The sequence below is a fragment of the Armigeres subalbatus genome, chromosome 3 (assembly GCF_024139115.2).
Source record: "Armigeres subalbatus isolate Guangzhou_Male chromosome 3, GZ_Asu_2, whole genome shotgun sequence".
NCBI lineage: Eukaryota > Metazoa > Arthropoda > Insecta > Diptera > Culicidae > Armigeres > Armigeres subalbatus.
Genome location: NC_085141.1, coordinates 420,561,732 through 420,583,180, shown reverse-complemented (window position 1 = coordinate 420,583,180; position 21,449 = coordinate 420,561,732). Strand labels below are relative to the sequence as shown.

The 21,449-nt window shown below is 38.8% G+C and overlaps 1 protein-coding gene and 1 pseudogene across 1 annotated transcript in view; both read right to left on the bottom strand.

The window, feature by feature from the left end:
• The window catches only part of LOC134227334 (uncharacterized), a 125,592-nt gene that overhangs the window by 43,919 nt on the left and 60,224 nt on the right, over nt 1-21,449 (bottom strand). The window lies entirely within an intron of this gene.
• Nucleotides 3,655-4,372, bottom strand: LOC134221403 (uncharacterized; annotated as a pseudogene).

Genomic DNA, 21,449 nt, shown 5'->3' with positions numbered 1-21,449 from the left:
CTGGATATAATAACATCAAAAACAATTATGGATCCGCTAAAACTCTTCGAATTAACCACTAGAACACCTTTGGTTTGACAAAATTTCGTTCAGAATGATGTAAAATCAACGTTTTCCATTAAAAAATTGCGTCCTTTGAGCCTATTATTGCGGTAGTGCTAAGGTCCTATTGTTGTGGTATCGCACGCCATAAGAAATACAGGCAATACCGCAACAATAGGACTGACCTTTAAAATACCGCAACAATAGGCAACTGCGGCCTATTATTGCGGTATTTTGTTTTTATTGCGATAAAATAAAAACAACATAAGTTAGCACAATTGACGTAATATTTACGAAATTAGAGTGAACCAGCATCATATTCGACTACTGCAATATGGAAAAAGATAAACAGTTAATTTTTAAAGAATTTTTGAAATTAATTTTGTTTCGATGCGGCGCTTAAGCCCTCCATAATAGGTCATTTTACCCTATATGTGTGAAATTAAAAAAAATGCTAGCTTTATGAAACAAAACGAACAAAAATTGGAGGTTTTGTCCGGGTTTCCGCCATTGTGCGTCCCGACAATGGTTTGATGATTCGTCGAGCAGTTGGTAATGGCGCAAATTCGGTTAACTGTCAATCAGCTGTGGCGATGTGCAGAAATAAACTTCTAATGAGTTTACCACCGATTAAGAGGGCGACCCGTTAGAAAATGTTGAAATTATTTTTTTCCATATTAATCTGAGCCATCCTATTATAGGCATTTATTGATATTTGTCTTCCTGACCAAATCTACGAAGGCAATTACTTGCAGGATGAGCATTACTTGCAGGTTGAACACTGCCAAACCAAGATGAATACACCACTAGGTGTGCCAATCTGCTAAATTCACGATTCAGTCATCTTGGATTTTAGTATGGGAGAGCCAGCCGGTTTGTTTATGTTTTGCACCGAAAATGAATTTTTCATCCCCGCCTTCTTCTCTTCCATAAACTGGGCAGGTTGAAACACCTAGCTGTGTATTCATCTTGCTTGGAAGATTGGAGCACCTGGTACTGTATTCATTTTGTGCCAAACGACGTCGTATATTGCAATCAGAGTTTCAAGTAGGCTGTGCGTCAGCAGCCATGGATTTATTTTCATGTGACGTTTCTACAAATGTTCTGACCAGCCGAAATTGTGTCAGCAGTGTTGGTAAAATCTCAAATTCTCACATCTCATCGGCGATTCACATCATGCGTGAGTCAAATGCCATCAAAATCATGGCCCAGAGAAACGCTCATGATTCGAATCGTGATTTGGATCATTGAATTTACTTTTTTCGCTTAAAACAGTGGCTAATAAATCCATATGTAAACAAAATATTCGCCTGGATTACATTTTGATGCTTTTTAAAGTGGAATCATTTTTCGGCGAGAGAGCAAGGTGATGCGATTCTGTCCGAGAAACTCAAGCCCGATGCTCTCCCTACATAATCGCAAGCGAGTTGGCTCGTGCATGAAGCCTCGATTATTGAGATTTGAGTTTGATTCTACCAACACTGATTGTGTAGAAGGTTGTGGACAAAGGGGGGAAGGGTCTCATCACGATAAGTTACTGGAGTTCCTGAACCCAAAGCTGTATCAGTACTAAAAGCACGATGTTCCTCTTCGCAGCATTCCACTCACAGTCGTGTTGCGTGGGTTCAACAGCGTAAACGTGAATGACTTGAAGGGAGCTCTGGTGGAGAGCCGTATCAAGCCATCCAAAATTTTCAAAATCACTCGGCATGACACATCCCGGACCTATCGTGACCAACTGTACTTTGTGCACTTCGAGCACGGTTCAATGACTTCAAGAGCTTTAAGATGATAATGTCATTAATAGCATCGTCATCGAATGGATTAGGTAGAATCCAATGCAATAAGTCGTTACCGTCACGGTTCGGTCAAGGGACTTAGTGTCCTGTTTTATAAATGCTCGATGCAGCCGATGCGGACTGGGCCACCTTGAAGGCCTGCCCGAAGCGTGGGAAGTTCTGTGGAATCCGCAAGAAGACCTCTATCAAGAACCGTTCAAAACAGAACTCTCTTCCACCGCTTGATGATCGAAACATTCCGGCCATTCGTACCCGGAGGATCTCGCACCCAGTAGCTGCCGGCTCCAATATTCGGCAAACCTTCGGCAAGTCTACAAAGATATGAATCACATTTCAACCAGATCCACACTCTAGGAATTTTCGTTATTAAAAATTGCTTCAAGGTGGTGACCCACCTGATCCCCGAGGTAAGGACAATCATTCCAAATTTAAAGCTGGTGAGATTGGATCGGACAAACTCCCGTAACGTTGGGATATGGATACTCGGAAGTACTGCGTAACGGTGTAAATCCGGCCAAATCGCCGGGGGTGCTTCTACGGCACCTCAAATATTGGAGACATGTAAGGTAAGTGGTGCCACTACGTTGCAGGATGGGGAGACAACCACACTGATTGAGGACTATCTGGGCTTCGAAATATCAATAGAGGGGTACTGCCTGCAAAGTACCCGTCCGACACCCTGTTGGCAGTATCAAAGTCCGAGTAGGTGAGTGTTAGGCACGCGTTCCACGCCTAAACGATGTACAGGAGGTGCACAGAGTGGATACAAATGGGAGATGGGGTATTACAACCCCTACTGAGTGAGAGACTGAATGTCAAGAGAGTGGTGCACAAGTGGTGCAAGCGATAGGGACTGAATGTATGAGCGAGCACACAAGTTAGACTCGCATGGTACGTGCGGTCAGAGTGACTGCCTAGCTGGCATGAGTGTCGGGGGGCAAATACCTCTGCGACACCTCAGAGGTAGGGGACACGAAAGTCTCGCTATGACTGGCAGGCGTGTCGGGGGGTTGATGGTTCTGCGGCACCTCAGGAGACATGAAAGGGTCTGCCTCGTAGCTGAGGTAGGAGCGGCATAGGAGCCACCAACCAAGGGTCGCCTCCGGCTTGGTAGACAAGTGGTGCCACCCTGTTGCAGGACGGGGTGAACACCATACTGAATGAGGACTGTCTATATTGTGAGATAGCGGCATGGGGTACCCCTGCAGTCCAACGCACTCGGCGATAGGGGCAGTTTATTATCCATCCTGAGCCCTGGCAGTCCCACCGGGTGACACGGTCTGGGGCCCACGCAACGCTCGACATCTGTAGCACCAATATGGGTGACCCAGTTAGCCGTTTACCAGGAGCCCAACTCAAACCACTATCCAATGGTTGCCGAATTTTGGGCTAGGGTGTATTGGCACCAACCAATAGCGATTAAATTACCATCTATTCGACAGATGCACCGAATATTCAAAATGTGAATTTCTAAGCTTGGAACCGCTGATCAAACATTTCTGATTAATGGACGCTCTAAAAAAATGTATTATTCATTTATAAAAATTGCAATCGAAGTGAACGGATTTGAGATGAAAAATAGTTTAGGAAATGAAAGATCGAAAACACTGATATGTTCAGAAAAAAATAAGCTAGTGTAATCGGTTTGATTTTGTGACGTGAATCCACTATGTAAGTTTGTATAGAAACGGTCAATCTTCACAAACCATCGACCTTAACATTTTCCATTACGAAAGAAACGATTAATTCGTGCATCCCATTTATATTTTCCAAATTGCCGTCATGTCAGTAGTCCGTTGGTATTCATACAAGATCATTTAAAGAAAACCAGTGGAAGCACAACAGTACTGATTGCATCCAGTAAACTATGCCCATATGGACAAGTTTTAAATGCTGCTGAACACTTTACTCCGTTCAATCCATACTTTCGAGCCTCCAAGTATTCCTCATCAAGTTTATCCGTAGCACTTGGCCTAAAATCGAATTGAATTGACGATAACAACCAAACATTACGAGCTATTCACATTCCCAGGAATACTCACGTAAATACCAAATCAATCAGTTCACCAATCATTCCATTATGGGACAGTGGGGTCTCCGCCAGATCGCAGATCGTCCCTCAACGAACGATCTTTGCCTTTCATTCCCATATTGTCGACCATCCGCTTTCCAATACGCGATAAAGCTGCGCACTTCTTTATCATCCGTGTAATCCTTGTTCGCCTTACGATTTGTAAAAATGTCCTCAGTACCGGCCAAATAATATCGGCCAGGATGCGATAATTCGCCTGCAGGTTGATTGCCCCGTTCAGACTTCTCCTCAGTTTGTGATTGAAAACCACTGGATAGACGGAACCCGCCACAACTTTTAGCACCCCTCCACTGATGGCAAAGGTAAGCAAGCGTTTTTCTCGGGAATGCGCTTCAAGAGATGCCGGCGAGGGTTCCGTTTCGTTACCGGTGCCACAACACTGCGACGCGAGCGGCATTATCAGTAAACATATGGAGAAAATTTGCAACGAGAAACGCATTTTGTGAGTAATTACTTTGGCAACGTCTAGATGACAAATGAACTCAGAACGATAGGCAATCGGTTTTATTGGCATTGATCTCAATGATTTTGGCAAGAGTGCATACGAGTGCGACAAATGTCACGTTTTCAACTGTTTGTGCTTTCCATTATTAGAAGCATTGCAGTATTATTATGCGATAACCCAGTCTAGCACCGGTTCGAAACTTGAAAGCTAATGAAAATGTTTTTGTTTAATGAAAGTTTGAATACTTCAAAAATCGCTGCGGAATGTTAATTAAGATCTCCCGGATGGAAACTGTAGCATCAAAGTTCAATATTGTGCTTGTTTGATTGTTTTGATGGGCTTCGATTTTATGTTTGTTGCTAGCGTGCAGAAGAAAAATCAGTTAGTAAAAGACAGTTATTACACTATTCTTTGCAAAAAATATCCCCTTATGAAGAATATTGTTCATTTGTATTCAATTGTACCCACGCCAAAGAATCCGGGTTTTATCGGGTTTTATCGGAATCGTATTATTTAGGGATGTATTGCGTGTGAAAACATGATTAGCATGGCGTACCATTAATGTGCTTCGAAAATTTAAATTGATGTTTTCATTAACATCCGTACAATAAATTTCAATTTTATGAAGATTTTGGTTGTCAACTGATTTTTTCTTTATAGAAAATAAAAAAAATGTGCTGTAAATGAGCATATTCATGAATCTTCGTGAATCCCCGTTAAAAATCGACAGTTTGTTTGAATAGAAATTCTGAATTAAATTCTTCTGCAGTCCATAATTTCTTGAGAACCACTGTAAGCCAGAAATCATAAACAAGTGAAGAAAAACGGGAAATGAAAAATCGAAACAGGAAGTATCACACAAAGGTGATCACGATCTAACAATTATCAACACTCAAGAAGTGCCCACGAACTACCACCTAAACCATGAATTCATATGGCCGACGTGTAAAGAAAAGAACATCCAGTCACCGGGCGAAGTCTATCGCGGGTTTAAACTAAATGTTGGTCCAAAACTGAATCAGTCATTGAAAGACTGTGAACAGCGTAGATCACTTGCATTTCAATCATAGTGGAAACAAACCAATAAAGTGCTAAACAATTAATTAACAAAGGTCAAAAATTATAATCACGGTTTGCTTTAGTGAAACATTTGAACCATCATGTTGCTAAATTTACAGGACACAGAAATAGTAAGTGCCGACCTAAAACATTGTTGCTTCTAGTTATGTTTAAAGAAAAGTGTGCGGGTTGGTAGGATACCTGTTCGCCCTTTGAAATTGTGTCAACGGCGGCGTAATAGATCATTTTTTCTCAACGGCGGTGGTGTGGCGGCACCATGTCTTTTGCAATCGATGGCAGCGACGCACGGTGGGTGGTTTTAAAAAAAGTGGGACATCAGGTATTATCGGTGAAACTATTGATTGGAGATTTTAATGTCTTTTGGAAGTGTCTATATTTTTAGAGCACTTTATTTTAGGAGTAAGAAATATTGTGTTAAAAGGGTGCACCCTGAGAAATTTTTTTATTTTGTTGCTAAAATTTGTTGTATTCTATGGAAACATCGTAGAAATTACTATTTCAAGACACTTTGTCGAAGACACCAACTTTCCATCTCTGAAGTGGACAAAGTTATGGGGATGCGAGGTTAGTAACCAATTAAAATTGATTTTTTAGCTTTAACTTTTTTATTTTAATTTTCACGTTTTTCAAAGTTGTAGGTGCTTCGAAAAAATATTTTGACGTGAAAGAGTGCAAATCGCTATCTCTTCATTTTAAGTAGCTATATCAGATTTTATAGTTTTTCAACACTATTTTTAAACGGGTATACCTTCCAGGGTAGCAGGTTGTAGCAGCTGTTATTTATATCATTAGCTTCAGCAACTCTGTCTGTTATTGTTATTCGAAAACGAGCCTTTTGGTGTGGTCCAGAGTGTGTATTTATGTCTAGGGGTGCACCCCGAGAAAAAAATCCTAAAATTATTTATCTTGTGTAGATGCATTTTAGAAACAGACATTTTTAGATACTTTATCGAAGATACAATATCTCAATATTCAGGCGTAGGAAATTATAGTGGTGCAAAGCTGATACCCCCTTAAAATTATTTTGTTTTACCTCGTTTATTTAATGTTTTGTTCATTTTTTCAATGTGGACGAAACATTTTGTCATAGAAGAGAGTAAATCGCTACCTTTTCATTGTGAGGAGCCATACCAGTTTGCTCTTTCAAGACATGTTTTTTTCGGTTGGCACTTCTATGACAATATGTTTTTTTTCGAAGCACCTACTATTTTGTAGAATATAAAAATAAAATAAAAAAAACGTTTGTGCTTCGAACTACTATTTTGTACATATAAAATTTTGAACATATAAAAATTGCAAAAAAAACATTTTGTTTTTTTTTTACTTGTTGTAACTTTTTATTTTGTTTTTTTTTGCATTTTATCTTCTACAAAATAGTAGGTGCCTAAAAAAAACATATTGTCATAGAAGTGCCAACCGGAAAAAAATATGTCTTGAAAGAGCAAACTGGTATGGCTCCTCACAATGAAGTAGCGATTTACTCTCTTCTATGATAAAATGTTTCTTCCACATTGAAAAAATGAACAAAAAATTAAATAAATGAGGTAAAACAAAATAATTTTAAAGGAGTATCAGCTTTCACCACTAAAATTTCCTTCACCTGAATATTGAGATTTTGTATCTTCGATAAGTATCCAAAAATGTCTGTTTCTAAAATGCATAAATAATTTAGGATATTTGTCTCTGCACCCCCAGAAATAAATACGCTCTAGACCACACCAAAAAGGCTCGTTTTCGAATAACATTTCAAATTTTCCAAAATAACAACGCCGTACCTGAACAAGCAGACAGCATACAGGAAAAAATTGACGAGGAAAAAAATAATGATAACTAAATTATGCACGGAGAAATAAAATAATGGATCAAAAAACTGAGGTGCGTTCTACGGAATATTTTTATGAATTCACTAATATCCACCTAAGATTTATATATGTAACAAAAGGGCAAGACTTACTGAAGCGAACGACATAAATAACAGCTGCTACAACCTGCTACCCTGAAAGGTATACCCGTTTAAAAATAGTGTTGAAAAACTATAAAATCTGATATAGCTCCTTAAAATGAAGGGATCGCAATTTACACTCTTTTACGACAAAATATTTTTTTCGAAGCACCTACAACTTTGTAGAACAATTGAAAAACGTGAAAATTAAAATAAAAGAGTTAAAGCTAAAGAATCAAAATTAATGGATTACCAACCGCGCATCCCCAGAGCACTGTCCTCTTTAGAGATGGAAAGTTGGTGTCTTCGACAAAGTGTCTTGAAATACTAATTTCTATGATGTTCCATACAATACAACAAATTTTAGCAAAAAAAATTTAAAAAAATATTTTTTTTCTCGGGGTGCACCCTTTTAACACAATTTTTCTTACTCCTAAAATAAAGTGCTCTAAAAATGTAGAAACTCTCCAGAAGACATCAAAAATCTCCAATCAATAGTTTCGCTGATAATACCGATGTCCCACTTTTTTCAAAACCATCCCACTGTGCGACGTTAGTAGGGGTACACATTGTGATCGACAAAATTCTTTGAGAGTTCGTCAGGTTTTCAGATTTCAAGTTCTTATTCATTGTTCTATTAAAACCTTCGGGGTCCTGGGGTCTCTTAGAAAAAAAATCGTTGATTTTACAGTTTTAAATAATAGTGAAATCAATATAACTCAATTTACTTTGAAGTGAATACCTACGTGGTAGAAGTGGGAATTCTTCTTAAAAGTACTTTCAAAAAATTTACCCAAAATATTATCAGAAAATCCTTTATGTACAAATATCTCCAAAAATCTCTTCATAACGTCTTTCAAAAATTGCTTTGAAAATTCCTTCAGAAACTTTGTCAAATCAAGCAAAAATGCCACTTGTTATAATTTTCGGGGAAAATTTCTTCAGGAGTGTCACAGAGAAATTTCTGGATGAATTTTTGGTGGAGTTTCCGAACTAATTCCTGATGTGAAATTAGGGATAATCCCGTGAAAAATTTCTAGAGGATTTCCTGGATGGATTTCTGGGTCAATTCCTGGAAAACTCCAGAACCCCTGGAATTACGGCCTACAGAATTGTTAAAGAAATTTGCAAAGTATTATTGGATGAATTTTCGGAAAAATTCCTGAAGGAATTTCTGGGAGAATTCCTGCCCAAGTAACAATTTCCATGCTCCTTGGATTTATCTAATTCTTATTGCGGATTTATGACAGCAATCACCAAGCTAATTGCTCAGTTTTATTGGTGTTCTTATTCCTATCAATAAAGCTTTCATAAATCTGTTGAAAAAAGCTTCAAACGTCAAATGCCAATTGACCATATAAAAAGATCTATGGTTGTGTTGAAGAGCGTAATATTTGCAATTTTTGGTCATAATGTGGTCAAATGAATTACCCCCATACGAATATTTGCATTGCGAAGAGTATATGACGGTGTTTAATAAAATCAAAAATTTTCTGATCAAATTCCATGATGGCCATATTGAAAATGAATGAGCATTTCGCAGTCAGTGAAATATATCACTGAAATTCATCATTTAACGACATTTTCAACGTGTATCATACTTTTTCATAAGAACAATTCTATTTAATAATAATGTGGGCAAAAGTACTAATCGATTTAGTGGACATCCTAGACGTTGTGGTAATAATTGTCGTTTTATTTCTCTGAAACACGTTATATTGCCGGCGCGTGGTGTTCAACCTTATTTCATAAAATCGAACGCGCACTCCTTTTAAATATTACTGAATCGAAAAAACAATCTGAAAAAAAGCTATTATTTTGTTTTCATCATCATAATTTTTATCAGCAATCCATTTTGTTATTATTTTCTGCAAAGTTTTGTTTGCAGCCGCAGCCAAATTCCCTTTTTTGCGGGTGGTTTGAAAAGGGTTTCTAAATGCTCTTATAATAGGTTTATAGTGGTTATCTGGAGAGGGCCACTTGGCAATATCTTACTCTTATAGGCATTGGCGTAACTAATGCAAAATTCTAGGGGGGGCTAACTTTTTTCAAACTTTTCTATTTTAACACTCATAACACAGAAAGTTTACCATTTTCGCTCGATTCAACTGATGTATATTGTTGGTCTACCAGATATCAATGTAATGGACGACTTAAATATTTCAAATGATGTTCATCGACGCTCAGCCCTGTTATAAAATCTAGAAATCTCGTAGGATTTCTAAAATCATGATGAGGTACAGAAAACCATAGGTGCTGGGCTAACCGTAAATAGAATGTGAAGCATGATCCTGATTTTTAAAGGATTTTTGATTTGCTTCGAACCTAGAATACATTATAAATTAAATATTGAATAAATTAGTTAGTTAAACTCTTTTCGCCAGCTTTGAATTCAGTGGCCTGACAATTCCTACGAGCTTTAAAACGGCGATCTAACCACAACAAACCAATGTTTCTTTTCTGTTAGAATAACTTCTAGGATGATTTAAAAAAATCAGGTTTACATCCCAATACAACTTATTGGTCGTTAATTTTCAATTTAGTTAAAAAAAAAACAAATTAAATCTTTTCTCTCAGTAGGTCTGTTTCACGCCTACTGAGACATTTTCACTGGTTTCATTGCTGCAGCGACAATAGGAGTTTAGAGAATTAAACAGTATGCGGAGTTTCTAAAATCCATCCGAAAGAATACAAAGTTCTTTCTTATTCAACTTTTAGTTACCTCTACTTGAAATCTAATAGTTCTACCGAACCTTTCTCAAGAAGCCTACAGTGATAATCAAAATGCGCTGCATCTTTTAGGATTGGTATTAGTTGGGAAGGTTAAGATCATACGCTCGATTTGAATAACAATTACTCACAAAACCCTGGAAAACTTGAAAATCTCAAGGAATTGTCATTATCCATTAAGTACTTGTAATACTAATAAATAATATATTTTTAAATTTATTTGTTGATGAGGTATTTCCAATGGTATTTCATAAGTGAACCGGTGCCAGCGAAAGTGGTACATGTTACATTGAGTAAATTTTTCAGGAGACGCATTTTTCCAAAATCTTCGAAAATAAAATTCAAATTAGCAATTTTCTGCATCTCAACTGTACCAACGTGTTATGACTAATGTGCCTAAAGGTAGTAATGAGAAAAACGCGGAGTTTCTTGACAAATTTCAAGTTTGTTGGAACAAAATGCACATGAACCACTATTAATGGAAACAAAATGCAACAGAAACCGAAAATCGTTGCCAGTAAGAGTGGTACATGTACAATTATAAAATTATTTTAAACGGCAGTAAACCATTTTGAAAGTAAAAATAGGGTTAATATCTGTTGCGGAAACATTCATGTTGTCAAATTTTCTTTTCAATAAGCTGATTTTAGTGGGTAGAACTGCACATGTACCACTTTTCCTGGCAACAAAATGGCCATTGTGATATATACCAGAAATTAAAAAGTGCATTTCTTCAGATTGAGTTGTCAAAAATAACTTTTTCGTTATTCCCTTACTAGACCTTTGCTCACAGAAGCAGTTGGTGTAAAAAACACAAAATCGACAAAAATGGTTTATGTACCACTTTCGCTGGCACCGGTTCAAGTTATAACGTGTTTTGAGGGATCTAAATTTTGTCGTGAGCAAGCCTTATAACAATTGCTCGAAGTTCAAAAACTTAAGCGAATAGATTGCTGTAGTGTTTCGAAGAGAGTAATTGGATAATGAAGACAATCCTTACTCTGCATTTACCCCCGTATATAATCAGTGGACTAGATATGCGTAATACTTATACAAAGTAACATTTTTTCTAGGGGGGGCTAACCAGATCCTAGGTGGGGCTATAGCCCCCCCTAGCCCCCTGTAGTTACGCCAATGGTTATAGGGGTCATCATGAGGTTGCCGTGTACGATTCGGTTTTATTGTTAGATCTTATAAATTGTTCGTGAAAACCATTCTTAGAGCGGAATAAATTTTGAAATGTTACTTGGGTGGAGTACTTCACAGGTGAGTTTATCAAGAGATTTCCAAGAGTGTGAGGGCATTTCCAATTCCTGAAAAGTAAATTCTGAAGGAATTTCTAGGGAAATTCCTGGATAAATTTCCCAGAGAATTCTTGTAGGAATGAAGAATTTCAGAGGTAAACTCTACGGAATCTCTTAGGCTGATGACAAACTGGGAGTGAAGAGAAGCGAAGCGAAGAGGTTGGAGATAAGCAAAGCGAAGTGAAGCGGCGATCAAAGCGTGCCATGACATACTGAAAGCGTTTTTCAGAGTGTTGATCTCGCTGCAAGCATATTTAGCACAAAACCAGAAAAAAACTTCCAAGAAAATCGGCTCTTAAGAATCCCAGCCATTTTGAAAACGGCGTAGAAAACGCAAATCCCATTTTGAAAACGGCGTAGAAAACGCAAATCCCAAAATCTGCAGAAAAAAAGGAAATTTTTTCCCACCAATAATGGCCTGGAAAAAATTAGAAGTGTTGTGTACAAGACACGACCGCTCGACGTAAACTACGTAAAACCTCTTAGTGCAATGAGAATCGTAATATCATATGAACATTAGGTTGTATACATGACACAATAGCGAATTTCAACCAAAAATTATTTTAACCTTCCTAGTGCATTAAAAAAAAGTTACACATTGTGCATTAGCGGGTCAAAAATGACCCCAAATTGAATTCGCTCCCAAAAGTTCATTTTCGAACCGATTCTCAATATTTTGGAATCAAATTGAAGGTATGGATTCCACGGATGTCGTTATGGACAGATTTTTGCACTTTGGCCATTCTGGTTCCCAGGAATCGATGTTGAAGAAACATAGATTTTTAGGTCAATTTTTGGCGTGATTTCTTGTCTCTCGAAGGGTGATTTTGGAAATGCTCATTAATTTGCGTAGCAATAATTCTATTAGAATGTAGCCATTGTCCATTTCCATGGATCAACACAATTCCTGGTTATTTCACGGTCCGGTGTCCCTCCGGAAGATCCGGAACATCCGTAGAAGTAGTCAATTCATTGAACTCATCCTAGAAGAGCGCGGTTTTTTGCAAAGCTTTTAATTATCGAACGCTGAGTAACAAATGATTGTGGTGACCCATTTTGATGGACCTGCGTGGCCACCGGAGGTCCTCCAGAGGATCCGGAACATTCGGTGAAGTGGTCAATTCATGGAACTCATCCTAGAAGAATGCAGTTTTCACAAAACTTTTGATTATCGTAATTTGAGTAACAAATGATTGTGGTTACTCATTTTGGTGGAACTGGGTGGCCACCGGAGTTTTCCGGAAGATCCGGAACATCCGTAAAAATGGTCAATTAATGAAACTTATCATATAATAGCGCGGTTTTTTCCAAAGCTTTTCATTATCGAACTACAAGTAACAAATGATTGTGGTGACCCATTTGGATGGACCTGTGTGGCCGAAGGTCCTTCAGAAGATCCGGAACGTCCGTAAAAGTGGTCAATTCATGAAATACATCATAGAAGAGCGCGGTTTTTTCCAAAGCTTTTCCTCATAGTACTTTGAGTAGCAAATGATTGTGGTGACCTATTTTGGTGGATCTGGGTGGCCACCGGAAGTGCTCCAGAAGATCCAGAACGCCCGTAAAAATGGTCAATTCATGAAACTTATCATAAAAGAGTACGGTTTTTTCAAAAGCTTTTCATTATCGAACTTTAAAAAAAATCTTTCTATTATCGAGCTCTGAGCAAGATACGAAGGAATGTCGTGATCCGTTCTTATTTACCAAAGTGACTATCGGAGGTCTTACGGAAAATACGGAACATCGGTTAAAGTGGTTAATTTATGCAATACATACTAGAATAGGCTATTTTTTATATTTCCTTGTCGTACTCTGAACATGAAATTATTGCCGTGACCTTTTCTCACAAATGTGAGTAGCAACTAAAGGCCCTTCGGAATGTTCGTATTACACGTAAAAGAGATCATCAATTCATAAAACCCACCTTAGAAATGGCGTGTTTTCCATAGAAGAAGAAGATAAAGCACACTATTCTTCTCAACCTTTTTATTTTCCTAATTTTAGAAACCAATGATCGTAACCAATTCGCATGGATTGCCCACTGTATGTCTTCAGGTACAATCAGATCATCCGTAAAATCGGTCAATTCATGAAACTTGGCATAGTTTTCCTATTTTCATATCCTGAGTAATGGATGATCGTTGTAACCCATTCTCAGGAACGTGTGTAGTCACGAATGAAACTCCGCAAGATCAAAAAATCTGTAATTATAGTCAATTCATAAAAATTAAGATGACACTATTTTTTTTTTTTTTTTTGAAAGGACAATCACATTAACCCAGAAAATATTTTCAAGTATGGCATAATTTGCTTTCATGATCGATATTCACCATTCACCACGAATTGACCACTTTAACGGACGTTCCAAATCTTCCGGAAGACCTCGGTATACCAGGTCCTTCAAAAAGGGTCATCATAATCATTTATTACTCAGCGTTCGGTGATTCAGCTATTCCATGGTGAGTTGTATTGACCATTTCTACGGATGTTCCAGATCTTCTGGAGGAACTCCGGTGGCCACTCAGGTCCATCACAATGGGTCACCATAATCATCTGTTACTCAGCGTTCGATAATGAAAAGCTTTGGAAAAAACCGCACCCTTTTATGATAAGTTTCATGAATTGACCATTTTTACGTTCCGGATCTACTGGAGGACCTCCGGTGGCCACCCAGGTTCACCAAATTGGGTCACCACAATCATTTGTTACTCAAAGTAAAAGCTTTGGAAAAAAACGCGCACTTCTAGGATGAATTCCATGAATCTATACCATTTCGTCGAAAGTCATTTCGTCGAAAGACATTTCGTTGAAAGACATTTCGTCGAATGACATTTATTCGAATGACATTTGGTCGAAAGGACATTACGTCGAATGGACGTTTGATCGAAGGGACATTTAGTTGAAAATGATTTTTTTATCCACTAGAGACGTAGGACATTTGATCGAATGACGTTTGGTCGAAAGGACACTACGTCGAATTGACATTTAGTCGAAATCAGTTTTCTGAAAGAATCTTCGTACATTTGGTTATATGACGTTTGGTCGAAAGTGGATTTTCGAATTCATAATCTTGGTACATTCAGTCTAATGACGTTCCGTCGAATGGATATTTGAAAAAGAACTTAAGCCAATAACAATTAAAAAATAAATGATTTATTGCGGTATTCCTAAAAGTCATATAATTATTGGCCCAATATTGTCCTGGGTTGATAAAAAGAATAAATAATACGAAAAAGGTGAATATTCCGATTTTATTCCCGACAGGATATTGACTTCCGCGAACCCCTCTAACCGACTACATTGAATCTACCACCGACTACATTGTATACCACCGGGTCAAAAGAAATGTAGTCGAATGGTGTTTCGTCATTACACATGACGCCGAATAGACATTACTACCGTTACACGCATAACTGTCCCATGTACATCGGAAATTCCAGCAAATATTGGACGAATATGCGTGTGATGGCAGATTAGGTCATATGACCATTTGGTCGAAATTAAGTTTTCGGCCAATAACTAACGAATTATGGTTCAAAGACCATTTTATACTGAACTAATTATTGTATACATATTGAGTGGAAGAAAGAGTATCAATGAAAAGAATAAAAAACCATTTCCATTCGACCAAATGTCAATCAACGAAATGTTCCAAAGCCGACTGCGATGAAGTATTAGCAAAATAACATTGATATCATTGGTTTTAGACCATGTGCCGAAAATAGAATAGAGGGTATACTGCCGCTAACCGCAAGTCGAGCACATCTGTACATCGAGCCCCATATACAGCTGCTGCTTTCTTCAGCTGCTGATTGAAATTCCTCATGTCCACTGAATTCCTCCAACCAGTTTATTCATGCATCTTATGGATTATTTAACCAGAAATGTCTAAATCTCCTTTCGACTAAATGTCCATTCGACCAAATATACATTCGACTAAATGTCCATTCGACTAAATGTCCTTTCGTTCAAATGTCCATTCGACTAAATGTTCCTTCGACCAAATGTCCTTTCGACAAAATGTCGAACTAAACGTCATTCGACGAACTGTCCCAAAGCCGAATTCCACATTCCACACTGGGACAGAGCCGCCTCGCAGCTTAGTGTTCATTCTGCACTTCCACAGTTATTAACTGCGAGGTTTCTAAGCCAGGTTACCATTTTTGCATTCGTATATCATTAGGCTAACACGATGATACTTTTATGCCCAGGAAAGTCGAGACAATTTCCAATCCGAAAATTGCCTAGACCGGCACCGGGAATCGAACCCAGCCACCCTCAGCATGGTCTTGCTTTGTAGCCGCGCCGCATGGCTAAGGAGGGCCCCTAGGTCCACCAAAATAGGCCCCCATAATCATTTGTTACTCAAAGTACTATGAGGAAAAGCTTTGGAAAAAACCGCACCCTTTTATGATGAGTTTCATGAATTGGCCATTTTTACGGACGTTCCGGATCTACTGGAGAACCTCCGGTGGCCACCCAGGTCCACCAAAATGGGTCACCACAATCATTTGTTACTCAAAGTACTATGAGGAAAAGCTTTGGAAAAAACCGCACCCTTTTATGATAAGTATCATGAATTGGCCATTTTTACGGACGTTCCGGATCTACTGGAGGACCTCCGGTAGCCACCCAGGTTCACCAAATTGGGGTACCACAATCATTTGTTACTCAAAGTACGATAATGAAAAGCTTTGGAAAAAAAGCGCACTTCTAGGATGAGTTCCATGAATTGACAATTTTTACGGACGTTTCGGATCTTCTGGAGCACCTCCGGTGGCCGCCCAGGTCCACCAAAATAGGTCCCCACAATCATTTGTTAATCAAAGTACTATAAGGAAAAGCTTTGGAAAAAACCGCACCCTTTTATGATAAGTTTTATGAATTGGCCATTTTTACGGACGTTCCGGATCTACTGGAGGACTTCCCTTGGCCACCCAGGTCCACCAAATTGGGTCACCACAATCATTTGTTACTCAAAGTACGATAATGAAAAGCTTTAAAAAAATCGCGCACTTCTAGGATGAGTTCCATGAATTGACCATTTTTACGGATGTTCCGGATCTTCTAAAGGAACTCCGGTGGCCACTCAGCCCAAGAAACATTTTTAGATTTATGATTCACTGCAAGAGTATTTGAATCCTACAACAATAAAACCATAGTCAAGGCAATTTATTCTTCATCACTTACACCACAACCTCTTGAAGAGTAGTATCTGCCTAGTTGGCCCACTCTTGAAATGGTTTTGAAGGGTAAATGCAAGACGGGTTTCAAGATCGGAATATGACTGAACACGAATACGAATCAGGCACCAAAAACCTTTCGTAATATATTTGTAAACCATTATAAAAGACAGTTGACAGCATTTAAAACCCTTTTTAAGCCATTTAATCTTGATCCCTGTGGAGATCTCTAGATCTAGCTTTATGCAAACATTCACATGAAATAATAAAATACGTTCAGTCCCAACAAAATAAATTAAAGTTTATTGTACATGAATCCATGAAATGCCATAATCAAATATTGAAATGAAATATTTATCATCATCGAGAAAAATATTCGAAGCAGATTTGATGTGTGGTGCTTCAATTTTTGGTGCCAAATGAGATTTATTGCGTCATATGGTGCGAAACTCCGATATAACTGATGCGCTCTCAGTAAACCCCGTTTTAAAAAATATTTTTCGAAAAATGAATTTATGTTAAATTTGCACTTATCTGTTTTCAAAAACAAAAATCTGGTAATTGCATATTATTAATTTGTTTTATTATTTGCAGCTGATTTGTTTATAAAATGTCATATAAAATCATAAATGTAATGCAGTACTAATAGATATTTCATTTCAAATTATCTCCTAATCTGTAGTGAAAAAATATGGCGATGGCATTCGAAATGATTTTTCGCCATCTATTTATTCACATTGTTTTGCTTCGATGAAATCAACCATAAAATCATAATGTTTAGATAGGGCATGTATGAAGGTTCGAATGACTGTTACAAATGCTGAATGGTCATTTTTTGACATATATGGTGATCATAACTAGAGTAAATTTGACAGTTCAAGTTTACCAAACAAAAAAAAACAGAAGGCATGGATAGAAGTTACGGGTAAAGAATTCAAATTGATCATTGATGCACGTAAGTAAAACATGAAGTATGTACTCCACTGTGACGGCGCTTTATCAGTCGGACCCATAAATAAATGTTTCCGTGCCACCGTTAATGGAAAAAGTGTATTTTTTATAGTGACTGGAGCGGGTCTACGCACCGTGTTTTCCTTCTATCTTTCATTTTTAAAAATTTGTCACCTCGCGATTTCGGAAATGAAAATTTCTAAATCAAGGTGATTAATGAAGCTGAAAATTTGTCTGCATGCATATAATGAGTAAGCAAGCAGCGTGGTGATGTTTCAGAGCTATTTCTTTTGAAAAAATGAAAGATTCAGCTCTTACTACTCGTCTTCACTTTCCCACTTTTTTGGTTTTGATTTTTTTTCAGAGCTGCAGAGTTTGGATTTTATAAGACTCTCTATGTAGCAAGCACAAATGCCAATTGATCTGATGTAAAGCTGAAAGTAACTTTTATAGTTACAAAACGAGTTTAAGAAGTATTTCATCATGACAAATAAAACAAACACCAAACAGTTTTAATGATACTTCCCAGACAGGTTTAATCAAGGCAAGGGCTGCTCTAATAAATTCATATTTAAAACTTCATAGTATTCGGAATTTATAACCTGCCACAAAAGGTTTTGGCAACAGCTTGAAGATGGATCATAATTCATGCGTGGTAAATGCTTTATCAAAACTGAAGAGCAAGCCAATTGCCATAATAAAACCACAATAAATAACATCGAATGCCAAAGAGCTGTATGAATGTTACTTGGGAGGTGTATCACAATGGGTCACCACAATCATTTGTTACTCAGCGTTCGATAATTAAAAGCTTTGGAAAAAAACCGCGCTCTTCTAGGATGAGTTCAATGAATTGGCCACTTCTACGGATGTTCCGGATCTTCCGGAGGGACACCGGACCGTGAAATAACCAGGAATTGTGTTGATCCATGGAAATGGACAATGGCTACATTCTAATAGAATTATTGCTACGCAAATTAATGAGCATTTCTAAAATCACCCTTCGAGAGGCAAGAAATCACGAAAAAATTGACCTAAGAATCTAAGTTCCTTCAACATCGATTCCTGGGAACCAGAATGGCCAAAGTGCAAAAATCTGTCCGTAGCGACATCCGTGGATTCCATACCTTCAATTTGGTTCCAAAAGATTGAGAATCGGTTCGAAAATGAACTTTTGGGAGCGAATCCAATTTGGGTCATTTTGACCCGCTAATGCACAATGTGTCACTTTTTTTGTTGTGGCGTTCCTAGAGGTCGCTGATAGCTGGTTATCACCCCAAAATTTTCATTTCCAAAAGTTAGGAAAAGTCAGAAAATTTCAACGCCCTATCTCATTTGATTACAAAGCTACAACGTTTTTACATCATCTCTGGGCCAAAATAGACCCCAATGCACTAGGAAGGTTAAACTGTTTTCAGAACAAACATTTTTCTCAATCACCACCGACGACCATATAGATGTTACTTGGACCACTACCGGCGCAGCCATCGTCTCAAGTCAATTGAAAAAGCTGCTCTCACGCGCGCGTTTGCGGTTTTGCTTGAAATCATCGTGCGGTTGTAATCAGCATAGGCAGCGTTCAATAGAATTTGTTAAACATTTTTAGTAGAACAGGTTTGTCGACAGCGAGTTAAAATGAGGAGAAAATTGCATTTCCACAATTCTGCTGTCACCGACGACAGCCACTCAATGATTTTCCGCTTATTTGCTACATACGTCATCTTTGTGAATAATTTTCTGCAACAACTACCCGTCGACGGCCGCCAATGGCCGCAAGACACGACTATGCACAGGAAAAATGAAGCGGTAGGCCAAAAGGTGCGTGCGTTACAGCAATCTGATGTCCGTGGTGGGGATGCATGAACGGAGTTGGTTAGCTCTGAATCTTTTACCAGGCGTGAAAGAACTAAACTTTTCAATAGTTTTACGTTGATAATCAATAGTTTTAAAACAATTAACGAATTGTTGGAAAGTTTCTGAATCTATTGATAATAAAATCTCGAAAATTTATCGAAAGAAAAAGTCGCTATTAACTTTTGAAATCTTACATGATTTCGTGACGGTCCCCAATTCGGAAATTTTCATTTGGCACCCTGTATCCGAGGCTTCCCCTTAGACGTAGTTTACGTCAAAAAGGGACACCAATAATTTCCTTATCTATCGGATTGTTCCCCGAGGTTCTATTACGCGTTTTTTTTTAAATCGGGAGATAAGCAAAAATTGCAAACCCAAAACCAAAATAAACAAATCGGGAAATAAGCAAAATTGATAAGCAAAAAAAGCAAAATCGGCCATTAAGATTTACGCAGTTTTCACGGGCATTTCAAGATTTACACGGTACGTATCCCCCGCGTAGAAAAATCGACTTTAGTGTTAAATCAAATGTCATAGCAATTGAACACAAGAACCTCTTTCGGTGCAAACGCCCATTACAAATGCGTAAAAAATCAATCATTTAAAACTAATCCTCAAATAGGGTAGTGAGCTAATTCCCGTCGTAGTAGGTAGTGCTTTGTTTTCAAATCTAATTTATACGCTAACCCAGCTATTATTATTATTTATTCAGACTGAAGCCGAAGTGGCCTGTGCGGTATATAAGAGTCTTCTCCATTCGGCTCGGTCCATGGCTACACGTCGCCAACCACGCAGACAACGGAGGGTCCGCAAGTCATCTTCCACCTGATCGATCCACCTTGCCCGCTGCGCACCTCGCCTTCTTGTGCCCGTCGGATCGTTGTCGAGAACCATTTTCACCGGGTTACTGTCCGACATTCTGGTTACGTGCCCGGCCCACCGCAGTCGTCCGATTTTCGCGGTGTAAACGATGGATGGTTCTCCCAGCAGCTGATGCAACTCGTGGTTTATTCGCCTCCTCTACGTACCGTCCACCATCTGCACCCCACCATAAATGGTACGCAGCACTTTCCTTTCAAAGACTCCAAGTGCGCGTTGGTGATCTCGTGTCCGTAGAGGAGTACCGGTCTAATGAGCGTTTTGTAGATTGTCAGTTTGGTACGGCGGCGAACTCTATTCGATTGGAGCGTCTTACGGAGTCCAAAGTACGTACGATTTCCAGCCACTATGCGTCTCCGAATTTCTCTGCTGGTATCATTTTCGACCCAAGTACACAAATTCAAGTGCGCCCAAGTACACAAATTCTTCTACCACCTCGATTTCGTCACCACCGATGCAAACTCGCGGTGGGTGGCTCACATTGTCTTCTCTTGAACCTCTTCCTATCATGTACTTTGTCTTCGACGTGTTAATGACTAGTCCGATCCGCTTGGCTTCCCTCTTCAGTCTGATGTAGGCTTCCTTCATCTTCTCAAAGTTACGTGCCATAATGTCTTTGTCGGCGGCAAAGCCAAATAGCTTGAAAATTGTACTACTCGTGTGAATCCATGCTCTTCGTATTACCCCTTCCAAAGCGATGTTGAATAGCAGACACGAAAGACCATCACCTTGCCGTAACCCTCTACGCGTTTCGAAGGGTCACGAGAATGCCCCTGAAACTCGAACTACGCACATCACCCGATCCATCGTCGCCTTGATCAACCGTATCAGTTTATCCGGAAATCCGTTTTCGTGCATTAGTTCCCATAGCTGGTCCCGATCGATTGAATCATATGCGGCTTTGAAGTCGATAAACAGATGATGTGTGAGCACGTTGTATTCGCGGCATTTCTGCAATACCTGACGTATGGCGAACACCTGGTCTGTGGTAGAGCGTTCACCTATAAATCCCGCCTGGTACTGCCCCACGAACTCTCTTGCAATTGGTGTTAGTCGACGGCATTAAATTTGGGAGAGTACCTTGTAGGCGGCGTTCAGCAATGTGATTGCGCGGTAGTTTTTGTAGATGGGACACACGACACCTTCCA